Source organism: Nyctibius grandis, chromosome 2, assembly GCF_013368605.1.
Source record: "Nyctibius grandis isolate bNycGra1 chromosome 2, bNycGra1.pri, whole genome shotgun sequence".
Classification (NCBI taxonomy): domain Eukaryota; kingdom Metazoa; phylum Chordata; class Aves; order Nyctibiiformes; family Nyctibiidae; genus Nyctibius; species Nyctibius grandis.
This window is the reverse complement of record NC_090659.1, coordinates 125,855,469-125,882,165: the sequence shown is the minus strand read 5'-3', so window position 1 is coordinate 125,882,165 and position 26,697 is coordinate 125,855,469. Positions and strand designations below refer to the sequence as shown.

General features: G+C 47.4%; 1 protein-coding gene across 1 annotated transcript in view; it reads left to right on the top strand.

The window, feature by feature from the left end:
• The window catches only part of FAM168A (family with sequence similarity 168 member A), a 264,445-nt gene that overhangs the window by 80,717 nt on the left and 157,031 nt on the right, over positions 1-26,697 (top strand). The window lies entirely within an intron of this gene.

Below are 26,697 nucleotides of genomic sequence, written 5' to 3'. Positions count from 1 at the left end.
TATATTAAGTGAAGTTGCCCAGGGAGGTGGTGGAGTCACCGTCTCTGGAGGTGTTTAAGAAAATACTGGACGTGGCCCTTAGTGCCATGGTCTAGTTGACATGGTGGTGTCAGGGCAATGGTTGGACTCGATGATCCCAGAGGGCTCTTCCAACCTGATTGATTGATTCTGTAAGTTTGGTACCGGAGCACATGACATTTTGAACAAAGCGAGTAATTTCTGGGTCAAGAAATGCGTAAGCTGAAGCTCCAGCAACAATGTTGAGTGTATTTTATTCTGTTGATTTATAAGGTTGATAAACCTAAGGTAATCAGCAGACTGGAGTAGAACACACAGTAGTAGGTATGTGCTGCTCCTATAAAGAATTGTGAGAATTGTGTCTCATTAGCCATTGGAAGGGGCTGCCCAGGGAGGTGGTGGAGTCACCATCTCTGGAGGGGTTTAAGAAAAGCCTGGACATGGCACTTAGTGCCCTGGTCTAGTTGCCATGGTGGTGTCAGGGCAATGGTTGGACTTGATGATCCCAGAGGTCTCTTCCAACCTCATTGATTCTGTGATTCTGAGAGTTAGGGTCAAGCCCTCTCGGGTTTTACATCTGAGAAAATCAAATATGTACAATAGTGGTATAACCCGATATACACCCAGCTATTAAATACAGACGTCCCACTTCAGGGAATCCCTGTGCTGCGCACGGTTGCGGGCTGGAACGTGCTGGGCAGATGTCACTGGACGCCTGCCCTCTGCTTAAATTTTCCCCTTGGTATTCACACTTGCTTGTTGCTGCAGAGAAGACACTGGGGTAGCTGAGGTGTCAGTCTGACCCAATCCAGCTGCTCTTGTGCAGGAGTATGGAAAAAACAGCCTTGACTTCTTTTTTTTTCCCTTTTATACATTTTGCTGCTTGCTCAGTAACGTGAACTTTAAATGTCAGCTGCCAGGATACCCACTGAGTGTTCTGCTCCCACTCAAGTCAGCTTTGCTGAAAACCAGATGCAGACGGACAACAACAGCGCTGACGGGTGCTCTCTGCTCTTGGATCCACTGTGTTGCATTGGGATTGAATGTTTAGGCATGCTGTGACCCTTATCCTCCCAAAATTGTGTGCAGTTCTGGGCCCCCCAGTTCAAGAAAGACAAGGAACTACTGGAGAGAGTCCAGTGGAGGGGTACGGAGATGGTCAGAGGGCTGGAGCATCTCTGCTACGAGGAGAGGCTGAGGGAGCTGTGTCTGTTCAGCTGGAGAAGAGCAGGCTGAAGGGGGATCTTATCAATGCTCACAGATACGTTAGGGGGGGTGTCAAGGGGATGGGGCCAGACTCTTCTCAGTGGTGCCCAGTGACAGGACAAGGGGCAACGGGCACAAACTGAACCATGGGAAGTTCCATCTGAATATGACGAAAAGCTTCTTTGCTGTGATGGTGCCAGAGCCCTGGCACAGGCTCCCCAGGGAAGGTGGGGAGTCTCCTTCTCTGGAGATGTTCAAACCCTATCTGGACATGACCCTGTGCAACATGCTCTGGGTGAGCCTGCTTTGGCAGGGGGTTGGGCTGGATGATCTCCAGAGGTCCCTTCCAACCCCAACCACTCTGGGATTCTGTGTAATATTTAGCATGCAGAAGCACTTCAGCCCCACTTTGGGAAAAACCTGCCCTGATTAGATGCCTGCTCTTTGGGTACAGACAATACCAAGCTGTTGTTCTTCCCCATCCCACCCTCAGCACGTCAACCTGTTTTAGATGGGATGGGAGAGGAAGCACCAAGCATTTCAGAAAAGCTTTGCTTCGTCCTTGCTTGTACCAATTTTGAAGAAACGATGGACCCCTTTCCATCTCCCTCTTCCCCTTTTTGATGAATATCGTGCTAGAAAAAATGATAAAGAAAAAAAAAGGGGCCTTTATGCTGCTCCTGTCCCCTTTTTCTGCGCACTGTCCCCCATATATCCCAGTTGAAGCAGCAGACACAGTTGGGGCTGTGCTGCTTTTTCTGGGCCTGAGAAACAGAGGTCTGGGGCAGCAGAAGGGAGAGACGCAAAGCCAAGGGTGTGCATTTGATGGGTTGTGAGATAGGGAGAAAACAGAGGTGGGGGCTGAGTTGCTCAGACTGGAGAGGTGGGACTGGCATTGATGGAGGATCTGGAAGATGTTTTTTGAAATGAGAATGTGTTGTTAAGTGTTGGCTTTACATGAAAAAGAGAGCTTCTGGTCCAATGGGCTCCTGGTCCAAGTCAGCTCCAGATTAAGAAATTTAAGTTGAAGCTTTGTGTGTGCTGGGTGACTGAGCTCCCAGCCTGGTCCCTGGAGATCTCGAGTGGAATTGATGGAGCCTGGGGAGATTTGGCTCACTAGCTACTGGTTGTCCTCTTCAAGCCGATCGGGGTTGCTCTCCAAGCTGTGACTGCCCTGCTTGGGATCTCCACCAGCCACTTCAGACATTTACTTTTCAGGTGTCTTTGTCTTGGATTGAACCTTCCCCTTTTAGACTCATGATGGTAAAAAGTGTTCAGAAATCAAAAGGTGGAAGAAATTGAGTTAAACTCTTGAATGTGTGTAAACTTCTTAACTTAGTTTACTTAGGTTAGGTTGTTTCCTGCTCGGGAAGTACCTCACTCCCCCAAATCCTAAGTGGAATTCCAGCAATTAAACAGTTAATCACCGTGCGTGTGTAAAATCCATGTGTATCTAAAAATACCTCTCTTATCTGTGTAATGGTTTGGTTTGATGTAAATATTTTTAAATGTGCTTTTACATTAGGCTGGTTTTTGTACAGTGTGTGTGAGTGGAATTTGGCATGTGGTGAACTGGGCCTGGACTTTATATATTTGCTTCCTTCACCTCAAGGTTTCTGAACTCATATGGAAAATATCTGATCTTTAGGCTCCTGACCCTTTGTGCCAGTTTGGTGGGGTCCATTTGGTGGTCTTCATTGGGCTGGGAATGCACCAAATCCAGAGATGAAGGGAAGCAACTTGCCAGCAGGTCATGGATACTTCTTTGCTCTTGGGGCATGACCACCTCATAGTGATTTTCTTTTCTACTGCATGAGCAAATCCTTTGTTCCCAGATCTTAAGTTTTCTTGAATTGCCAGTTCTGTTTTGGAGAATAAATTTCCTTTCAGAGAACATGTGATATGGAAGGTGATTTCTGTCAGGCCAAGTTATGTACTACATCCAGCTCTGGGGTCTCCAGTACAAGACATGGATCTGTTGGACCGGGTCCAGAGGAGGGCCACCAAAATGGTCAGAGGGCTGGAGCACCTCTGCTATGGAGAAAGGCTGAGGGAGTTGGGGTTGTTCAGCCTGGAGAAGAGAAGGCTCCGGGGAGACCTTACTGTGGCCTTTCAATATATAAAGGTGGCTTCTAAGAGAGTCTTTTCACCAAGACCTGCAGTGACAGGACAAGGGGCAATGGTTTTAAGCTGAAGGAGGGTAGGTCTAGACTGGACCTGAGGAAGAAGTGTTTTACGATGATGGGTGGTGGGACACTGGAAGAAGTTGCCCAGAGAAGCTGTGGATGCCCCATCATTGGACATGTTTAAGGTCAGGTTGGATGGGGCTGTGAACACCCTGGTCTAGTGGAAGATGCCCCTGCCCATGGCAGGGGGATTGGACTAGATGATCTTTAAAGGTCCCTTCCAACACAAACCATTTGGTGATTCTGTGTAGGTCCCAGGATCCCATGAGACATCATATGATTATTTAAGAGTGAAAGGAGATGCCTGTCCCTGTTCCTGGTGGAGTCTAATGATGGTGATGCCAAGGACAGTGGTTCATGTTCCCTTCTTTCCTTTGGGTCATGTTTAGAGGAGGGAAATATGTTATATTAGAACATGAAAGATGTTTTAACATGTAGCCTTCTATCTAGTCTGGACATGTTGTGGGTTTTTAGCATGTTTATTTTCATGTGCTCCATGACACAGCTGTGTCTATGAATGTGCCTGAGTTAGGAGCACACTGCTCATCCACACGACTTGGTGTGACTGTAGCTATGCTGCAGTAGGGTATAAGTAGATGGAACATAAACTGGGACTCGGGAATATTGCCTGTTGTTTCCGAGCTCTTTAATTTGGAGATATTTCAGTCTTACAGTAGTAGCTGGTGAGAGAACAGCTGAGACTCTTCGCTTGAGGTTGCTGGTGTTCTGCTTCAGCTGGTGGGCTGAGAAGAGAAAAAGTTTACTGTTGTCTGTGGGGTGTATCGGTTTGGTTATGAGGGCAGGGGCAAGAACATGGACACTCTTGGTCCATGGTGGAGAATGTAGGTACTCTTCTTTCTCTTGAGCTGTATCTCCTTCATCTTTACACAACAGTTATGGAGCAGCAACCATTTGTGATTCTATGACATTTCCCATAACAAGGAAGAAAAATGAACCGTCAAAAACTGATTTAAAAACAAAAGAAAGTTTTAATAAGATTTATGGACATAAGCAGCAGAGAGAATCTCTGACACCAGACTTTTCAAGATTCCCTGGACTGACTTTCTACTTTTGATCTCCGAGTTCATGTGCATATTCAAGTGTGCTGTAGATATTGCCCTGAGGTATGTGGAGAGCACACAAAAGTGCTTTTTGTCTGTCTGCTCAGCCAGAAAGATGCATTTAGTGTCTCTTTTCTTTCTCTGAGTGTAGGATGTGAGTCTTATCTACATCTCTTCTTAAAAAAATACGTATGGCTCTTGAAAGCTTTGTGGCCTTGGCTTCTTTTTGGACTGAGGTTTACCATGTAGGTATCTTTTTGTAGCCCCGTGATAGCTGCTTCTCTTAGAGGCCAGACTGATGTCCAGCAGACTTGCAAAGTGAAAGTCCCAATTGGCCGCTGCACGGAGAGCAAAATGGATTTCAGAAACAACATGGAAATGGAGACCTGTGTTTCCTGACAAGGGGAAGAAACAAACCCTAATGAGAACTCTTCAAATGATGCATCGAAACGAGTGCAGCACGCCACGGAGAAGCTGCTCATGGTCCTTGCCAAGCAGGCGATGGCACGAGATCTCCTCGAGGACCGATTTTCCACCCCTGCTGAAGAACCTCAATAACGCGCTCAGTTCTTGCAGTGTCTGTGGCTGAGATGAGATTATTAGGACGCATCCAGTCTGTTCCCTACACCTTTCTGTAGCACCTTCCGTGCTGGAAGCAGCGGCCTTTCTTTCAGATGTATAATTTACCACCTCTTCCTGGTGTGCCAGCCTTGTTTGTATTGATAAATGAATGTTCTCTGTGTCCAGCCTGCAGATAATTCCGCTCGTTGAGTACAATCCTGCCCCGCACTTCAAGAAAGATGTTGAGGTGTTGGAGTGAGTCCAGAGGAGGGCGACCAAGCCGGTGAAGGGTCTGGAGGGTCTGACCTCCGAGGAATGTCTGAGGGAACTGGGGTTGTTTAGCCTGGAGAAGAGGAGGCTCAGAGGTGACCTTAGTGCAGTCTACAACTACCTGAAGGGAGGTTGTAGTGCAGTGGGAGTCGGCCTCTTCTCCCAGGCAACCAGCAATAGGACAAGAGGACACAGCCTCAAGCTTTGCCAGGGGAGGTTCAGGTTGGACATTAGGAAGCATTTCTTCTCAGCAAGGGTCATTAGCCATTGGAAGGGGCTGCCCAGGGAGGTGGTGGAGTCACCATCTCTGGAGGTGTTTAAGAAAAGCCTGGCCATGGCACTTAGTGCCCTGGTCTAGTTGCCATGGTGGTGTCTGGACAACGGTTGGACTCGATGATCCCAGAGGTCTCTTCCAACCTGCTTGATTCTGTGATTCTGTAAATATACCTGTTTCTGATTAAGTGCATTTGAATTTGTGAGGTTGGTTAATAAGCTACACTTTTCACAGATTCTTCTGGTAACTCATAAAAGCTGCATGTTCTGATTTATGGTGCCAAAAGGGGTAAACTGACATTAAAAGTGTTAATTAGTCGTGGTTGAATGCACAAAGAATAGAGTTGGCGTGAGCCAGCTTTTGATTTAGCCCTTTGTGGGCCTTTGATTTTTGCCTAAGCTTGTTAAAGGGTCTGTATCTCTGGCTTTTTCGTGCTAGATTGTATAATTAGGGTTTAGTGTGAAATACAGTGATTGGGCTTGAAAAGCAAGAGCCCTGTACAATTACAAGCAATAAAGTTGTAAAGAAATTGGCCAGAACTTTACATATGTTTTAATAGAGAAATGTTCTTTCTCACATGTGGATGTGATAACTTGGTAGTGTTAGACTTGCAGTAACGCTCTCCAGAGGATTTGTTGTAAGCTGTGGGCACCCTTGGTAAGCCTCAGAAAGGACAGATTCTCAAGAGCCTTGGATGTGCCCGTTGTGCGGTACTTCAGCCGCGCGTGAATGTAATAGAAGTTTTGTAAACTGCATCGCAACCATAGAATGGTTTGGGTTGGAAGGGACCTTAAAGACCATCTAGTTCCAACCCCTCTGCCACAGGCAGGGACACCTTCCACTAGACCAGGTTGCTTCAAGCTCCATCCAACCTGGCCTTGAACACTGCCAGGGAGGGGGCAGCCACAGCTTCTCTGGGCAACCTGGGCCAGGGTCTCACCACCCTCACAGGCAAGAATTTCTTTCTAAGATCTCATCTCAATCTCCCCTCTTTCACTTTAAAACCATTCCCCCTCTTCCTGTCACTCCATGCCGTTGTAACAAGCCCCTCTCCCGCTTTCCTGTAGCCCCTTGAGGTGCTGGAAGGTGCTAGAAGGTCTCCCCGGAGCCTTCTCTTCTCCAGGCTGAACAGCCCCAACTCTCTCAGCCTGTCTCCATAGCAGAGGTGCTCCAGCCCTCTGAGCACCTTCATGGCCTCCTCTGGACTTGCTCCAACAGCTCCATGTCCTTCTTGTGTTGGGGACCCCAGAGCTGGACGCAGCACTGCAGGGGGGGTCTCACAAGAGCAGAGAATCCCCTCCCTTGACCCGCTTTTCCTTCCTCTCACCATTAATTATGTCAGTAAAAACCCAATAGCAACTGGAGTCCTTCTCTGCAGGTAGATGTTAATGATGGCTTTATTAGAGGGTATCATGGGTCACAGCTGGGGTTAGGACACAGTGAGAGCTCTCATCTCTCCCCAGATACCCTTGTGCTTGGCTCCTAAATCTATGGTGTACCATTCAAAATGTGTCCATGGGCTACCTTTGGCGCCATGGCCGAAAGCTGCAGGGCTGTGGACTAGCGCATGCCCACACTTCGCTGTCGAGGTGTTGCTTTTTTCCAATCCTATGGAAAATTCGCTTCTGTTTTAAATAACTGCGTTTCGATAAGTGGAGGTGGGAAGGGACCTCTGATTTTTGGCATTTTAGGAAAGTCAGGAGGCGATGCTAGGTTGGGTTTGGGGATTTTTTTATCATCTTCCTCTTGTTCAGAGTCCTTGCTTGAATGCATTTATGAATGGAAATGGAAATGAAAGTACAGAGACGTTGCAAAGAATTGTGATTATCACGCTGCCTGGTCCAATCAAAGGCTGGCGTTAGAAATAAAACTGTATTATTTGTGAAATGACAAAGCAGGATTGTTTTTCTTTTTTTTTTTTTTAAGTTTTTTGACAAGTTGTAATTTAAAAATCAGCTGCACAAATCATTGTATCGCTGAACATTTAACTAAGTGTCAAATTTTGGGTACCTGGTGCCACATAGAATCACAGAATCAAGCAGGTTGGAAGAGCCCTCTGGGATCATCGAGTCCAACCATTGCCCTCACACCACCATGTCAACTAGACCATGGCACTAAGTGCCATGTCCAGTCTTTTCTTAAACCCCTCCAGAGATGGTGACTCCACCACCTCCCTGGGCAGCCCCTTCCAATGTCTAATGACCCTTGCTGAGAAGAAATGCTTCCTAATGTCCAACCTGAACCTCCCCTGGCCAAGCTTGAGGCTGTGTCCTCTTGTCCTATCGCTAGTTGCCTAGGAGAAGAGGCCGACTCCCACTCTTCTACAACCTCCCTTCAGGTAGTTGTAGACTGCAGTAAGGTCACCTCTGAGCCTCCTCTTCTCCAGGCTAAACACCCCCAGCTCCCTCAGCCGTTCCTCGTAGGTCAGACCCTCCAGACCCTTCACCAGCTTGGTCGCCCTTCTCTGCACTCGCTCCAACACCTCAACATCTTTCTTGAAGTGTGGGGCCCACAACTGGACACAGGATTTAAGGTGCGGCCTCACCAGTGCTGAGTACAGATGGAAAAATGTATCATGGGTTTCCAGGTTCTTTATGGAGATAATATGACCAAACAGGTGATGCGTGCGGGTCCCCGGCAGCTCTGCCGTGCCGTGTCCTCTGCAGCAGGACGATGCTTGGGTGGGATTTTTTGTTTGCTCAGAGGTGGATGGAAAAAGAAGCATTTTCAGCAGAGGATGTTACGATTCCAATAAAAAAACGTGGCCTGCCCAAGTACACACCTGTGTTAGTGCTGGCAAGTGCCTGTGCTGCTTCACCGCTGAATTAGTCTTTGTCCCTGAAGGATTTTTGCGAGCGCTTGCCTGCTGACTATCATCCTCTCGCTCATTATCATCATTGTTCCCTCTTGCTCAGGCCTTTTCTTTCATAATGTAAACAATTTCTCATGGTTCCTTCCTCCTCTGCTGTCAAATAATGGCAAAAGAGAAAATTAATGATAGCTGAAGACTATTTTTCATGAGGCAGGCTGAGTTTTATAATAAAAACGATTGCTCCTTGCCTGCTCTGTTAGACTTGAATGATGATTTGTCATCTCTGTGATATTTCCTATTCGGAAAGAGTTTAAAGCATCTACTTCTGCTTCAGATAGTAAGTTTGCTCATGATTGTGTAAGACAAGGCACGTGATATACTATCGGGTCCTGCACTTGGGGCACAACAACCCCACGCACCGTTAGAGGCTGGGGAAGAGTTGCTGGAAAGTGCCTGGGGGAAAAGGACCTGGGGGTGTTGGTCAATGGTGGCTGAACGTGAGCCAGCAGCGTGCCCAGGTGGCCAAGAAGGCCACCAGCATCCTGGCTTGTATCAGCACTAGTGTGGCCAGCAGGACTAGGGCAGGGATCATCCCCCTGGACTCGGCACTGGTGAGGCCGCACCTCAAAACCTGGGGTCAGTTTTGGGCTCCTCACTCCAAGAAAGACCTTGAGGTGCTGGAGCGAGTCCAGAGAAGTGCAACGGGGCTGGTGAAGGGTCTGGAGCACAAGTGTGATGAGGAGCGGCTGAGGGACCTGGGGGTGTTTAGTTTGCAGAAGAGGAGGCTGAGGGGAGACCTCCTCGCTCTCTACAACTACCTGATAGGAGGTTGTGGTGAGGTGGTGGTCGGTCTCTTCTCCCAGGTAACCATTGATGGGATGAGAGGAAACGGCCTCAATTTACGCCAGAGGAGGTTTAGGCTGGATCTTAGGAAGAATTCCTTCACTGAAAGAGTCATTAGACATTGAAACAGGCTGCCCAGGGCAGTGGTGGAGTCCCCATCCCTGGAGGTGCTCAAAAAACGTCTAGATGTGGCGCATCAGGACATGGTTTAGCGGGCATGGTGGCATTGGGTCGATGGTTGGACTTGATGATCTTTTAGGTCTTTTCCAACCTTAACAAAACTATGATTCTATGATTCTAGATTTGGTGCTGAGGGACGCGGTTTAGTGGTGGCCTTGGCAGTGCTGGGTTAATGGTTGGACTTGATGACCTTAAAGTTCCTTTCCAACCAAAACAATTCTGTGATTCTATGATTCTATAATTGTCATCTCTGCAATATTTGCTTTTCAGAGAGGGTTTAAAGTATGTACTTCTGCTTCAGACAGTAAGTTTGCTCATGATGATTAGTGTAAGACAAGGCACATAATATACTATGGGGACTGTCTAGGAGAAATCTCCTCTTTCCTGGGAAGCTCATAATCTGGAGTAGAAGAGGTGAACTAGGAATTTGGGCTCATTTATTGGAGTTTGGGGAAAAGCCAGTCTTTAAGAGGGATAAGGGAATGCGGTAAGTCAGACAAGGACTGTGCAGGCAGGGCAGGTGGAGGACGTGGGCTGAAGAGCAGCGAGGAGATCCTAGAATTGAGTCTTGGCAGGAGGATGCTTTTATTCTCATGAGACTTGTAAACATCGCTAACCTAATTTCTTCAAATAAATTACAGAACTAGGTGGTAGGGAAAGCAGAGCAATTCTGCAGGGAATCACAGAATCAACCAGGTTGGAAGAGCCCTCTGGGCTCATCGAGTCCAACCATTGCCCTGACACCACCATGGCAACTAGACCATGGCACTAAGTGCCATGTCCAGTCTTTTCTTAAACGCCTCCAGAGATGGTGACTCCACCACCTCCCTGGGCAGCCCCTTCCAATGGCTAATGACCCTTGCTGAGAAGAAATGCTTCCTAATGTCCAACCTGACCCTCCCCTGGCGAAGCTTGAGGCTGTGTCCTCTTGTCCTATCGCTGGTTGCCTGGGAGAAGAGGCCGACTCCCACTGCGCTACAACCTCCCTTCAGGTAGTTGTAGACTGCAATAAAGTCACCTCTGAGCCTCCTCTTCTCCAGGGAGTTTAGTTTTAGATTCATTTAGAATCAGGAGTTAGACTTAAAACAGTAATTATGATTTAACCATTTCTTTTAAAACCCAATGTCCTCAGGAAATCGGGCTTACTCCTTACGCTGTCTGTGTGAGTGTTTCCATTCTGGAAACGTTGAAGTCTGATAAGGGAAGGAGAAGTCTCAGAGATCATTAAATTCTTCTAAATTTCATGAAAATACTGCAGGTTAAAGGAAGACGACTTTTTGTAAGTGGGTAAAGTGGCAACATGTATTCACACACGAGGTGCCTGCAAATCTTCAGTGATGTGATAAATGCCCTGTCATGGAAGAAGCTTTGTTTTGAGTTTCCACTTGACCAAAGTCAATTGACGTGAGAAACAACTCCATGGGAAACCAATGTTCAAGAAGCTCCTTGTTTTCTGTTTTCTTTGGGTTTTATTTTTGTCTATCATTGAATCAATTCATCATCTATCTCAAACTGTTTTCTCTAGGGAGAAATATAAAAAAAGATTTTGAGTGATGAGGTAAGATTATGAGAGTGGGGTAGTTGCATGTCATTTCAGAGGTGTTATAGCTATTCGAAATACACTCTCCAAGAAACCTTAAAATATGTGTGTGATATGTATAGATATAAAGGTATTTATTCTTTCCTTTCCTGCAAAACCCCAAACTGAGACCTGCTGCTTGGCAATTTGTCCAGTTGTCCTTAGGAAAGGTTAGTGGAAACAGAATTTCCAGAATTGGGTTTAATGGGTTTAATTAGACTGGTGAAGTGATTAGGGAGGACTAGAGGCAGGATTAGGAAGCTGTTGTAACAGGTCTTAGACAACCTAGAGAGAGAGGAATTCTCTCTGCCTTGCTTTTGGTTTTGGTTGGGGTTTATTTACTTACTTATTTGAATTAAAACCATTTGGAAAAAAATAGTAGTGTGTTTATACCCTAGAAGAAATCCTGTGCTTGTGTTTGAATGACTGAATATAGAAAATGAGACATCTGGGAACCCAACTACGCACCTCGAGAGGTGATGGTGGCTGTGGAGGACTTTGGAATATTGAACTGTGAATGTCCTCTGCGTATTCAGGGAAACGGAAACAGCCTTTAAATTGCTTTTTTAGCAAAACTTGGTTCCTAACAGCAACACAGACAGATCTAAAAAGAGAAATATCTTTAGCAGCAGGGAGATGTTTAAGAGCTGGTTCTTCCCTCACTTCTCTGCCGGTTTGTTTAGGCTCCCAAATTTGTTTCTCCTGCTGCAGTCGATAACATCGTTAGTGCTTGAAGCAGGGTAAAGAACGCGGCTCCTTGATGCGGCGCAGTCGCTCTTGATACTCCTGCCTGGAGAAGAAGCAAAACGCTTCGGGCCCGAGATCAGGTTCTGACAGGTCAAAACATTTCCATTCGCTTGGAAGAGCTGTATGCCCTTCTCTCTTCCCTGAACGCGTCTGAGTCCTTGGGGCAGTGAGTTGCTGGCATCTGCCTTGTTTGACAGACAGATTTTTGGGTGAGAATAAAAACCTTTGAGCTTCTGTTTTGTTTTTCTCTCTCAGTCAACACATCCTTAGAAATAAGCCCAGCATGTTGGCACCACGGGTGCGCAGGGCATCGTACCGTGTGCTGGTACAGCGAGGAAAGCGTGAGCCCACCATCTCTTTACAGCTGCAGCCTGAGGGTGGTTATTCACAGCTACCACAAATGTTTCGGTCTTTGATTTGCCATCATTTGTTTTCCTTCCCCACTTGAAGGATGTGGTTTTTTCCAGTATGAGAAGCATTGAATTGACTTGGTTGGAAGGGACCTCTGGAGATCATCGAGTCCAACCCCCCTGCCAGAGCAGGACCAATCTAGGGCAGGTCACACAGGAACGCATCCAGACGGGGCTTGAAAGTCTCCAGAGAAGGAGTCTCCACAACCTCTCTGGGGAGCCTGTGCCAGGGCTCTGTAACCCTCACAGTAAAGAAGTTCTTCCTCATGGTGAGGTTGAACTTCCTGTGCTCTCGCTTGCATCCATTGCCCCTTGTCCTATCGCAGGGCACAAGTGACAAGAGGTTGCCCCTTTCCTCTTGACACCCAGCCCTCAGCTATTTATACCCATTAATCAGATCCCCTCTCAGTCTTCTCTTCTCCAGACTAAAAAGCCCCAGGTCTCTCAACCTTTCCTCACAAGGCAGGTGTTCCAGTCCCTTAGTCATCCTCGTAGCCCTGTGTTGGACTCTCTCCAGTAGATCTCTGTCCCTCTTGAACTGGGGAGCCCAGAACTGAACGCAATACTCCAGGTGAGGTCTCACCAGGGTAGAGTAGAGGGGAAGGAGGATGTCCCTCAATCTGCTGGCCACACTCTTAATGCACCCCAGGATCCCACTGGCCTTCTTGGCCACGAGGGCACATTGCTGTCCCATGGACAACTTGTTGTCCACCAGGACTCCAAGGTTCTTCTCCACGAAGCTGCTCTCTAGCAGATCACCTCCTAACCTGGACTGGTGCATTTTATTCCTCCTTCCCAGGTGCAGGACTCTGCACTTATTCTTGTTGAACCTCATTAGATTCCTCTTTGCCCAACTCTCCAGTCTGTCCAAATCACGCTGAACGGCCACACAGCCTTCAGGTGTATCAGCCAACTCCATTCTGTCCTTCTTCCAGAGAGCTGGGCTTAGATTGCTGCTTTCGAGTTGAGATGCTGAATAACCATATAACGCCAAGTATACAAAATATTCAGCTGTTTTTTTAAATATATATATTTTTTTTAATATAAGGAGTAGGAAGGAGAATGACATAGTGGTGTCAGGGCAATGGTTGGACTCGATGATCCCAGAGGTCTGTTCCAGCCTGATTGATTTTGTGAGAAGACACCTTCCCGTTCTGCCGGTTTTGATCCTAACTCGCACCGTTTTCAACATTCACTTTTAATACTTGGCTTGTGCTTGAGCACGCAGACGTTAAGGGGTCATCCATGGTATCAGCGGAATCTCGCTGGTCAGCTTTTCGAAGCATGTCTCTAGCGTTAAGTCTCAAAGTGGCAAGGTAATCCCCTCTGGAGTCTTGACCTACTCTCCGAATTACTTTCTCCTGCTCTTTTGAGCCTTTGGGTTCTATTCCAATGTTTTTTTCCTCTTCATCAAGACAGGTTGCTTAATTGCTGTGACTGCAAGGCAGAAATCTTACTCTCCTGTCTTACAGACTTCCTTTTCTTCAGTTCCTTCATAATAAAGTGGTTTCTGGAACAGGGCCAGGCCTTTAGCCCAAAGTGTCTTCTAGCTTTCATATCAAATGAGGGACAGCACAGCCAGATTTCTGTCCTAATCCCTCTTCCCAAAGACAAAGACATCGGCACTGACTAGACATCGGTGTTCGAAAGGTTTTTATTTGCTTTTTTTCCCATGTGTTAATTCAAGGTTGAGGATTCCCTCTTTCTTCTTTTCATCCCACATAACAGTCCCCAAAGCCTCCGAATCTGCCATTGCTCGATGGGATGAAATCCCGCGTACAATTTGGGAGTAGGTGGTCTGTGCCCCTTTGGAGCAGAGTCAGTGAAACAAGATGTGGTGTGTTCTGGCTCATGGCCTTTGTGATGCACGGACTAAGCGTTTGTCATTTAAAACATCTTTTTTATTCTTCATATCAAATGTGGTATTCAGTCACAAGATATTACACAACAGCTGCCAACCAGTTCTGGGCCCCGCACTTCAAGAAAGATGTTGAGGTGTTGGAGCGAGTCCAGAGGAGGGCGACCAAGCTGGTGAAGGGTCTGGAGGGTCTGACCTACGAGGAACAGCTGAGGGAGCTGGGGGTGTTTAGCCTGGAGAAGAGGAGGCTCCGAGGTGACCTTAGTGCAGTCTACAACTACCTGAAGGGAGGTTGTAGTGTAGTGGGAGTCGGCCTCTTCTCCCAGGCAACTAGCGATAGGACAAGAGGACACAGCCTCAAGCTTGGCCAGGGGAGGTTCATGTTGGACATTAGGAAGCATTTCTTGTCAGCAAGGGTCATTAGCCATTGGAAGGGGCTGCCCAGGGAGGTGGTGGAGTCACCATCTCTGGAGGGGTTTAAGACAAGACTGGACATGGCACTTAGTGCCATGGTCTAGTTGCCATGGTGGTGTCAGGGCAATGGTTGGACTTGATGATCCCTGAGGTCTCTTCCAACCTGGTTGATTCTGTGGTTCTGTGATTCTGTGAACCTTTTATACTTCTTTTATGGCTTGCTTAATGCAACAGCCTTTCCTTGGGTCCACATTGTACAGCTTTTCAGTGGGGGAGTGGATCCTTACAAGCTACACATTATGAGTAGGAAAAGCTAACAACTTGGTTTCCCAGTCCTTTGAAATTTTCCTTCTACTGATGGTAGGTTTTGACCTTTTTTTTTCCTTTGGAAGTGTTCTGCTGAGAAGTTTAGCTAATGAGAGATCAGGAGGATCCTCTTTACCCTTGGATGTGGTCTAGTTATATGATGAAGAGGAGGTCAGGTATAAAAACGTTGGGAAAACTGAAGACAAATTGGTAGGGGAGCAAAAGCTGCCTTAAGCATGTTGTCACAAATTCTTTTTGCCCAATGTTCTCCCTCATCTTGGAGATGAGTTCCTTGTGCATATTTATTTTCCATTTTTTATGTTAAAGTGTGGAAATGAGGGTGGTGAGACACTGGCCCAGGTTGCCCAGAGAAGCTGTGGCTGCCCCCTCCCTGGCAGTGTTCAAGGCCAGGTTGGATGGGGTTGGAGCAACCTGGTCTGGTGGAAGGTGTCCCTGCCTGTGGCAGGGGGGTTGGAACTAGATGATCTTTAAGGCCCCTTCCAACCGAAACCATCCTGTGATTCTATGAAATAATAATTGCCAACCAAAACAGCTGATGGATTCTCTTGCAGATGTGAAAGGCTTTTCCCAGTTTGTCCCCCTCCTCGAGGATCCATGAAGGTGCTTGTCATGCTCATCCTCACACTGAGACTCATGGCTGGCATGAATCTGTGAATACGTGAGATGCTGCTCTGAAAGGAAGAAATGTAAATAGGTGAATTAGAAGTTTAAAGGCTGCAGTTAGAGTAAAAATGTAAATGGGAGAATACCAAACACACTTGAGTCCGTCTTCCTTGGCACTTCAGTGTGTGTCTCTTGCCTGTCTGGCAGTCTTTCTGGGTGTCACAGCTGGGGACAAGGAGAAACGGTGTGTTTTGTGTATTGTGTACAGCTGAGTGTGTAATTTCTAATTAAAAATAAAAGACGGCTTAACGCCAAGATTGCAGGTTCAAAAAGCATAACGGGGCTCTACACCACGAACCGCGCTTTCATTTTGTTCTAGATATATGTGGGTCTTGATCAGGATTATTTCTGTCCAGGTTTCTCTCTAAAACACCATTTTGTACAAGGTGCCTTGGTCTGAGGGCTAGGGCAATCTTGAAGGAATTAATTTCTTATAACTTTAGCCACCTAAAAGTGAAGCACCTAGTTTCTTGTCTAGGTTCCTCTCATAGTTCGTGGGGACACAAAGACATCTTCAGCAAATGGTCATCCCACCTGCTATAGACAGTTGTGTTAAAAGAGGGTGAATTTCCCTTTGAAGTTTCTTCCAATTGATGATGGAGGACATCTGGACCAGTAACGTAGCTTAGATACCAAAAATTTAGATGGAGATAGTTAGGTAAGATAAATGGTACCCTGTGGGTCTTGCCTACGTTGGTGGCTACTATTGGATATACACATGTACTAATTATAAGATATTTAATTAAAATTAGTCTTCTTTATCAGAACCCAAGCCAAGTATTGTAGATCAAAGAACTGAAAGCAGCCCTGAGGAGAAGGACTTGGGGACGATGGTTGACTAGAAGCTCACCATGAGCCGGCAACGTGCGCTGGCAGCCCAGAAAGCCAACGGTGTCCTGGGCTGCATCCCCAGCAGCGTGGCCAGCAGGGCGAGGGAGGGGATTCTGCCTATGCAGAACAGCTGAGGGAGCTGGGGTTGTTTAGCCTGGAGAAGAGGAGGCACAGAGGTGACCTTATTGCAGTCTACAACTACCTGAAGGGAGGTTGTAGTGAAGTGGGAGTCGACCTCTTCTCCCAGGCAACTAGTGATAGGACCCCCGTTGTGGCAGGGTGGTTGGAACTAGATGATCTTTAAGGTCCCTTCCAACCCACACCATTCTGTGATTCTGTGATTTTATGACAAGAGGACACAGCCTCAAGCTTCGCCAGGGGAGGTTCAGGTTGGACATTAGGAAGCATTTCTTCTCAGCAAGGGTCATTAGCCATTGGAAGGGGCTGGCCAGGGAGGTGGTGGAGTCACCATCTCTGGAGGGGTTTAAGAAAAGCCTGGCCATGGCCCTTAGTGCCCTGGTCTAGTTGACAGGGTGGTGTCAGGGCAATGATTGGACTCGATGATCCCAGAGGGCTCTTCCAACCTGATTGATTCTGAGAAGCTGATAGCTTTGGTTGCTGTGGTGGACTTGGTTTTGGGTTGCTAAATATTTTGCATTTAACGTTCAAACAACGTGGGATTTCAGAATTGGTAGCTGATTCTCTTGTTGATTTAAAAAGGATTACAGATAGAAAGTTACCGACTAGGTACAGTAATTGAGTGTAATGATGTTGTATAGGAAGACCACTGCAGCTTATTTACCATCACTCGCTTCCTTTGATGCCTCCCCTTCTTTTAACGATCTCTCTGGCCGGGTTGATAACACCGACACGTCACCGGAGCATCCTCGGGCTCCCTTCCCCCAGCTGCCAGCGTGGAGGAACGACGAGCTCTTCTCACCAGCAAAGCCTCCTCGTTGCCTTCCAGAGCATCTCGCTGTAATTCGGTTATGAATCATTGCTTTATTTGTCACGTCAAGCTCCAGCAGGACGGTTTAAAGTGCTTTTAGGCGGCAGTAATTTGAGGCACTCTGCCAAAGCGTTCAGTTGTTGTCGGAGCCGGCGGTGGCTGCAGCTGATACGGTGATAAAACGCGTCCTGACTGCAGATTATTGCCGCGGTGGCAGGAAGGCCGGTCATTTTTTTACGTGTGGCAGGCAATAAGAGCTAATTAACAAGCGTCTGAATTTGTTGGGTTTATCCCTGGGGATTACAGAGTGGGTGTAGGTATTCGGAACTGTTAATGTAGATATTTTACTGTCTTTTAGGTTTTTAAAAATTCATTTTCCTGAGTGTTGTTTTACACTGGAAGTGTATCAGCAGAAGATGGGTCTCTGTAGTGTAATCAGAATATTTTCTATACAAGAGGAAATGTGTATTGAAATTTTCTCCTCAAACAGAAATACGACTTACTTTAAGGGAAAAAAAATTCCTTTTGCTGCCTCAAAATAATTTGTTGGGGAAAAAAATGACTTTTTTTTGTATGAAGGTTTTGTGTGCAGGATCCCAGCTGAATGCCATGTAGGAATCGGCTGGTGCTAATGTTGATTTAAAAAAAAAAAGAGAATTGCTTGGGCACAGGAGGTTATTGGTGAATTATGGTTGATGAGAAGCTCACCATGAGCCAGGAACATGCACTTGCAGCCCAGAAAGCCAACCGTGTCCTGGGCTGCATCACCAGCAGCGTGGCCAGCAGGGCGAGGGAGGGGATTCTGCCCCTCTGCTCTGCTCTCGGGAGACCCCCCCTGCAGTGCTGCGTCCAGCTCTGGGGCCCCCAACAGAAGAAGGACATGGAGCTGTTGGAGCGAGTCCAGAGGAGGCCACGGAGATGCTCAGAGGACTGGAGCCCCTCTGCTCTGGAGACAGGCTGAGAGAGTTGGGGCTGTTCAGCCTGGAGAAGAGAAGGCTCCAGGGAGACCTTCTAGCACCTTCCAGTATCTGAAGGGGCTACAGGAAAGCTGGAGAGGGGCTTTTTACAAGGGCATGGAGTGACAGGACGAGGGGAAACGGTTTAAAGTGAAAGAGGGGAGATTGAGATGAGATCTGAGGAAGAAATTCTTGGCTGTGAGGGTGGTGAGACCCTGGCCCAGGTTGCCCAGAGAAGCTGTGTCTGCCCCCTCCCTGGCAGTGTTCAAGGCCAGGTTGGATGGGGCTTGGAGCAACCTGGTCTAGTGGAAGGTGTCCCTTCCCGTGGCAGGGGGTTGGAACTAGATGGTTTTTAAGGTCCCTTCCAACCCAAACCAGTCCGTGATTCTATGAAATATCGTTTAGAGAAACCGTTCTGACGTGCTGCCTTCAATACCTCACCGAGGGGTGCAGATAGGCAATAGTATGAGTAGCGTGGGAAACAGTAAAATCATTACTTTTCTCTTGATCATTTAGCTAAATCAATTAATAGTCAGAATATCTGTGTTGGTAAAATGAGAGGAAACATTATCCATTCACATGCGTTGTTCTTGTTATCATCCCCCAGCTGCAGACCTCACCACCGATGCAAGGAGAGCGTTGCAGGATGCCTTGCCGCTCCACCTTGGACTAAGTGTCTTTTTAGAGTTTCTCCTCCTTTCTGCTGCTTTGATTCTGCTTTTTCCTTTGAAAGCCAGACACGTAGCTGAACCTTCAGTTCTCATTATCGTTGTCATCTTCTGTGTCCGTCTCTCTTCCTTTTTTTTCAATCCCACCCCTGAAATAGGTGTGGTTTGAAAAAAGAAAACCCAAATGCCAGGTTTGTGATCTCGTTTTTGTATCACTCTGCCATGGCTCGTGAATGAATGTCGGCCTCAGAATGGACGCCAATGGGTTTACTGGCTCTTAAAGGCTTTTGCAGGATGAGAAATTTAAAGCAGGGGGGATTAAAATGTAGAGGTAATGTGCCTGAGAAAGGGCAGCTCATATCTGGAAGAATCACAGAATTCCAGAATCCCAGAATGGTTGGGGTTGGAAGGGACCTCTGGAGATCATCTAGTCCAACCCCCTGACAAAACAGGGTCACCCAGAGCACGTTGCACAGGGTTGTGTCCAGGCGGGTTTTGAATATCTCCAGAGAAGGAGACTCCCCACCCTCCCTGGGCAGCCTGTGCCAGGGCTCTGGCACCCTCACAGCAAAGAAGTTCCTCCTCATATTCAGATGGAACTTCCCATGTTACAGTTTGTGCCCGTTGCCCTTGTCCTGTCACTGGGCACCACTGAGAAGAGTCTGGCCCCATCCCCTTGACACCCACCCCTAAGGTATCTGTGAGCATTGATAAGATCCCCCCTCAGTCTGCTCTTCTCCAGCTGAACAGCCCCAGCTCCCTCAGCCTCTCCTCGTAGCAGAGATGCTCCAGCCCTCTGATCATCTTTGTACCCCTCCGCTGGACTCTCTCCAGTAGTTCCTGGTCTTTCTTGAACTGGGGGGCCCAGAGCTGGACACAGTTCCTCCAGGTGTGGCCTCACCAGGGCAGTGTAGAGGGGGAGAAGAACCTCCCTTGACCTGCTGGCCACTCTTTCTAATGCACCCCAGGACACCATTGGCCTTCCTGGCCATGAGGGCACATTGCTGGCTCATGGTGAACTTGGTGTCCCCCAGAACTCCCAGGTCCTTCTCCACAGAGCTGCTTTCCAGCAAGTCAGCCCCAGCCTGTACTGGTGCATGGGGTTATTCCTCCCGAGGTGCAGGACCCTACACTTGCCTTTGTTGAACTTCATGAGGTTCCTCTCCGCCCAGCTCTCCAGCTTGTCCAGGCCTCGCTGAATGGCAGCACGGCCCGCTGGGGTATCGGCCACTCCTCCCAGTTTTGTGTCGTCAGCAAACTGGCTGAGTGTACACTCTGTCCCTTCGTCCAGGTCATTAATGAATAAGTTAAACAGGACCGGACCCAGCCCTGACCCCTCGGGAACACCACTAGCTACAGGCCTCCAACTAGACGCAGCACCACTGGCCACAACCCTCTGAGCTCTGCCATTCAGCCAGTTCTCAATGCACCTCACTGTCCACTCATCTAACCCACACTCCCTGAGCTTTCCTATGAGGATTATGTGGGAGACAGTGTCAAAAGCCTTGCTGAAGTCAAGGTAGACAACATCCACTGCTCTCCCCTCATCTACCCAGCTGGTCGTGTCCTCATAGAAGGCCATCAGATTGGTCAAGCATGATTTCCCCTTGGCGAATGGTCAAGCATGATTTTCCCCTTGGTTGTGTCTTCCTGGAGCTGACCTGCAGGCAATTTTATGAGAACTGAACTGGAGCTTCTAATGCTCCTGTCCTCTCATGTTAGCTTTTTGCCAGTAGTGCAACCCAATCAAAATAACAAACTGAAGCACCTCACGTTCAGTGTTTATACTTGGGAATACTCAGTATGGGATGATGTTACGCCATTGGGTTGCTCTGCATGGCTGTTGTTTCCTGCCTTGGGGAGTTGTCATCTCATGCTGAAGCATAAGGCGTGGCTATGAAAACCTTCAGACTTAGTATCTTCTGAAAGGCAGAATTATAAGGGAAAAAATGTGCCTTTTCTTGGTTGGGATTGGGATTGAGGTTGGGATTAGGGTGCTGCCCAGACTAGCTGGGCAGTAACATCTGAAGGGGGCAAACGTGCTCTTGGAGGTCCCCTTCCTGTCCTCTGTTCCTCCCCGAGCTCTTCAAGGCAATGACAGGTTTCATGCAGGGACAGATTTAATGCAGAAATGCTGTTAACTTCTGAAAAAAATGAAGTGCAGAATTTAGCCCAGATTTTTAATCAGTCCTTCATGTGGCCACTTGTTTTTTATTGAGTGGATACAAAAATTGTGGCATTCAATGAAAGAGTCAAGAAGCCCCATCGCAAGTGTCTTTGGAATAACCTGCTTCTAGGAGACCCTTTTAATACATTTTATTTGACATTTCTAAGTCCTGATACTTCAGATTTTTTACCTCTAAAACATGTGCGTGTGTGTCTATGTGAATTGATTTTCAACTTCAAATCTCTTTTTGAACCACACCAAGCTTTTGAGCACAGTGTTTAGTGGTGAGTTTTGCAAACTTGGAGTAAATTGCAGTTGAATTTTAATTTCTTCTCTTATCCCTTGTTCCTGTAGTATATGGTGGGGTAAATAATGGCATTTAATATCGTTTCTCATATTGTCTTTTTTTAAGATACTGCTTTCATGTATGGTATTTTTCTCCTCAGTTTAAGCTGGGGTTTAGTTTTTCTGGGGTTGTTTAACCTGGAGAAGAGGAGGAGCAGAGGTGACCTTATTGCAGTCTACAACTACCTGAAGGGAGGTTGTAGTGAAGTGGGAGTCGGCCTCTTCTCCCAGGCAACCAGCGATAGGACAAGAGGACACAGCCTCAAGCTGCACCAGGGGAGGTTCAGGTTGGACATTAGGAAGCATTTCTTCTCAGCAAGGGTCATTAGCCATTGGAAGGGGCTGCCCAGGGAGGTGGTGGAGTCACCATCTCTGGAGGTGTTTAAGAAAAGACTGGACATGGCACTTAGTGCCATGGTGTAGTTGACATGGTGGTGTCAGGGCAATGGTTGGACTCGATGATCCCAGAGGGCTCTTCCAACCTGATTGATTCTGTGATTCTGTGATTCTGATTCTGTGATTTCATGGGCTGCACTTCTGTCGGGGCTCTCTGAATCTCCCACCTTAATTATGACTATTACGAATAATTTCATCTCTGCAAACATTACCATATCTCCTTCACTCTCTTTTCCAGTTTTAGCACCGTGCACAAACTACTGCTGGTCCTTGCAAAGGATCTTGGAGCACCTTGGTTTTGGGAGCCTGAAAATCCAATGTTTAACACTAGGCTGTTTCCTATTGCTTAGCTGCTCTCTAATCCACGACAGTCCCTTTTCCTTTTATCCTGTAACTTTAGTTTCTTAATAGCGTCTTGCTAGAGTTTTTATTAATAGCTTTTTGAGGTTGTCCCCCCCTCAGTTATGGACTCTTTAGTCATTACAGAATCACGGAATCACAGAATCAATCAGGTTGGAAGAGACCTCTGGGATCATCGAGTCCAACCGTTGCCCTGACACCACCATGTCAACTAGACCATGGCACTAAGTTCCATGGCCAGTCTTTTCTTCAACACCTCCAGAGATGGTGACTCCACCACCTCCCTGGGCAGCCCCTTCCAATGGCTAATGACCCTTCCTGAGAAGAAATGCTTCCTAAAGTCCAACCTGAACCTCCCCTGGCAAAGCTTGAGGCTGTGTCCTCTTATCCTGTCGCTAGTTGCCTGGGAGAAGAGGCCGACTCCCACTGCGCTACAACCTCCCTTCAGGTAGTTGGAGAGTGCAATAAGGTCACCTCTGAGCCTCCTCTTCTCCAGGCTAAACACCCCCAGCTCCCTCAGCCGTTCCCTGTAGGTCAGACCCTCCAGACCCTTCACCAGCTTGGTCGCCTTCCTCTGGACTCGCTCCAACACCTCAACATCTTTCTTGAAGTGCGGGGCCCAGAACTGGACACAGGATTCAAGGTGCGGCCTCACCAGTGCCGAGTACAGAGGGACGATCCCTTCCCCAGACCGGCTGGCTACACTATTCCTAATAGAGGCCAGGATGCCATTGGCCTTCTTGGCCACCTGGGCACACTGCTGGCTCACGTTCAGCCGGCTGTCGATCAGCACCCCCAGGCTCTTTGTAACCACTCTTCCCCCAGCCTGTAGCGCTGCATGGGGTTGTTGTGGCCCAAGTGTAAGACCCGGCACTTGTTCTTGTTAAACCTCATGCCGTTGGTCTCAGCCCATCTATCCAACCTGTCCAGATCCCTCTGTAGGGCCTTCCTACCCTCCAGCAGATCGACACTCCCACCCAGCTTGGGGTCATCTGCAAATATTACTATATAGCCACAGTTGAAGGATTTTGTCCGAGCTATTTTGCTTCCCGTGCCGTGGCTGTTTAGCTCAGTGTGGTCGAGCAATGCATCATTTCAGCCACTTTGCTTCGTGTGAAATAAGACATTGGGTAACTCCGTGATAATCCTTAATACACTTATCAGAGATAAGTATAAGTGTTCTGCTGTTACGTAACAAGCGATTTGAATATGATGGCGTTATTTTTGAAAACATTATGTACAGGTCGTTCTAAGTTCTTCCTGAATTGTTCAGTGAACTATCTTGGGTTTTCTTGACTTCAATGTATATTTTTTCTTCTATCTTGTATTTGTCTAGTAGCTCTCTGGAGATGCCTAATCTTTCTATACCTGAAAGATAATACACACAGAGTAGACTTGTAATTGGTATATGCACTTTGTAGGTTGTTTGTGGTATTTTGTCTGTTTATGCTGCTCTTGGTTTGGATTTTGACTTGTTTGCTTCCCATAATCTTGTTTTCTGATGAGCCTTCTCCTCCCTGCTGTGCTCTGCTCCTCCCGTTGGAGGTTCTGTTACATTGTTAGAGTGAGTCCAGAGGAGGGCGACCAAGCTGGTGAAGGGTCTGGAGGGTCTGACCTATGAGGAATGGCTGAGGGAGCTGAGGTTGTTTAGCCCGGAGAAGAGGAGGCTCAGAGGTGACCTTATTGCAGTCTACAACTACCTGAAGGGAGGTTGTAGTGAAGTGGGAGTCGGCCTCTTCTCCCAGGCAACCAGCGATAGGACAAGAGGACACAGCCTCAAGCTTTGCCAGGGGATGTTCAGGTTGGACATTAGGAAGCATTTCTTCTCAGGAAGGGTCATTAGCCATTGGAAGGGGCTGCCCAGGGAGGTGGTGGAGTCACCATCTCTGGAGGTGTTTAAGACAAGACTGGACATGGCACTTAGTGCCATGGTCTAGTTGCCATGGTGGTGTCAGGGCAATGGTTGGACTCAATGATCCCAGAGGTCTCTTCCAACCTGATTGATTCTGTAATTCTGTGATCTCCTCAGGTAGACGACAGGCAGAGTCTATTGTCTTTAATTTTCTCTGCTTTTGACTTAAGGCTCTTACATACTATTATCCTTATTTTAAAATCCTTCTGTAAACAAATGTGTCAAATTTCCATGTCACTGTGCTCATTCGTAGTCGAAAACATTGGCTTCCATGATACTGTGACTGTTGGTACTTAGTGACCACAACTGTTGGTATTTTCCAATCCAGTCTTGTTATTTATGTTGCTTTGGAGATTAGATGAAAGTAGCCCCAGTTGTTAAATGCAATAGAAATGGCTATTTCAAGAAAAAATGCTTAAGTAACTGAGAAATTGCTTCTGTGAACTCTACTGTGAGAGTTTACACATTGCTTGCTGTGTCAAGCAGTTGGAGATTGCCAGACCTTGAGCAGTTCCTTTTCCCATAACCAGTGTATGGCACTGAAGAAGAAACACTGTTCTTATGTGCTACAGGATCTACTTATGTAGAGACACCAGAAAAAAGACAAACTCTCTAATGCTTTGAAGGCCAGTGTGCTGGAGAGCTGGTCACGGGATCACTTCTTGTCGTTATGTTGTCTGTCGTGAAGTCCATAGGCTGGTTAGTGGGAGATGTCACCTTCATGGGACAATGAATGTGCAGCCTTTGGAGGTGTGTGGTCGGCAGTATTTTAGAATCACAGAATCATAGATGTCTTTTGGTTGGAAAGGACCTTTAAGATCATCAAGCCCAACCGTTAACCCAGCACTGCCAAGGCCACCACTAACCCATGTCCCTCAGCACCACATCTACATGGCTTTTAAATCCCTCCAGGGATGGGGACTCCACCACTGCCCTGGGCAGCCTGTGCCAGTGCTTGACAACCCTTTCCATGGAGACATTTTCCCTGATCTCCAATCAAAACCTCCCCTGGCACAACTTGAGGCTGATTCCTCTCGTCCCATCGCTTGTTACCTGGGAGAAGAGACCGACCCCCACCTCGCTACACCCTCCTTTCAGGCAGTTGTAGAGAGCGAGAAGGTCTCCCCTCAGCCTCCTTTTCTCCAGGCTAAACACCCCCAGGTCCCTCAGCCGCTCCTCGTCACACTTGTGCTCCAGACCCTTCACCACCTTCGTTGCCCTTCTCTGGACTCACTCCAGCACCTCAAGGTCTTTCTTGTCGTGAGGGGCCCAAAACTGACCCCAGGATTTGAGGTGCGGCCTCCCCAGTGCCGAGTCCAGGGGGACGATCCCTGCCCTAGTCCTGCTGGCCACACTAGTGCTGATACAAGCCAGGATGCTGGTGGCCTTCTTGGCCACCTGGGCACAGTGCTGGCTCATATTTAGCTGCCCATCGACCAACACCTCCAGGTCCTTTTTCCCTGGCACTTTCCACCCACTCTTCCCCAGCCTGTAGCGGTGCGGGGGGTTGTTGTGCCCCAAGTGCGGGACCCGACACTTGGCCTTGTTGAACCTCATATGGCCTTGGCCCATCAATCCAGCCTGATTGTGAAGTCTGTTTGGTCCGTGCAGGCCTAGATCAGCGATCAGACCTTTGGAAAGATGAAAAACAGAGAGTAAAGGCAGAGCTGGCACACTTAGAAGTGAAACAGCCCAGGAAATGATCTGCATGGAGTATTTTAAAAAGGAGTCATTTTATACTGCTTCACACCCAAAAAGCCCATGTGCAGCTGCATTGAATTGTGGAGATCAGGAATCTACTCATGATGCTTCTGAAAAGAAGGCAATTGAGCAGATATTTAAGATGTGACAAGACAAGTTATGTCATAAAAATGTAACCATGTCACTCCAAGCAGAAAGGCCTTTCAAACAGCTTCAATTGTAGTTTTTCCCTGTCCCAAAAAAACTTTCATTATTGGCAGGGAAGATCTGAAGTGCTGTTTGTTAGCAAAATTTACGGATGACTGAGGGCATGCTCAGTCCTCTGAGTCCTCATGTTAGAGACAGTTCACAGAATCACAGAATCAACCAGGTTGGAAGAGACCTCTGGGATCATCGAGTCCAACCATTGCCCTGACACCACCCTGTCAACTAGACCATGGCACTAAGTGCCATGTCCAGTCTTTTCTTCAACACCTCCAGAGATGGTGACTCCACCACCTCCCTGGGCAGCCTCTTCCAATGTCTAATGACCCTTTCTGAAAAGAAATTCTTCCTAATGTCCAACCGGACCCTCCCCTGGCGAAGCTTGAGGCTGTGTCCTCTTGTCCTATCGCTAGTTGCCCGGGAGAAGAGGCAACTATTCTTACTACAGTTCTTACTATTGAAAAATATACAAGTAACCCAGGAAAAAAAAAACAAGGAGTGTGCAATATTCCTAAGTTAGGAACAGCATATGTGGCTTTTAGTGGTAGTTGGTTTGATTCTGGGCTATAGGAGAAGCGAAATCTTTCAGATACATTTCAAGGAGAGCCAGAACACTTTTTTTCTCCTTTTCCTAGTCATCCAGAAATGCTTAGAAATCAACAATTTCACCTATTTGTCTTGTGGATGGCTGTTTTCTCCTCGTATAAAGAAATAGTTTCCACTTGTATTAGATGTGCTTTAGACTTATATTATCCTACATGTGGGTTGGGGCAATCCCAAGCACAAATCCAGGCCGGGA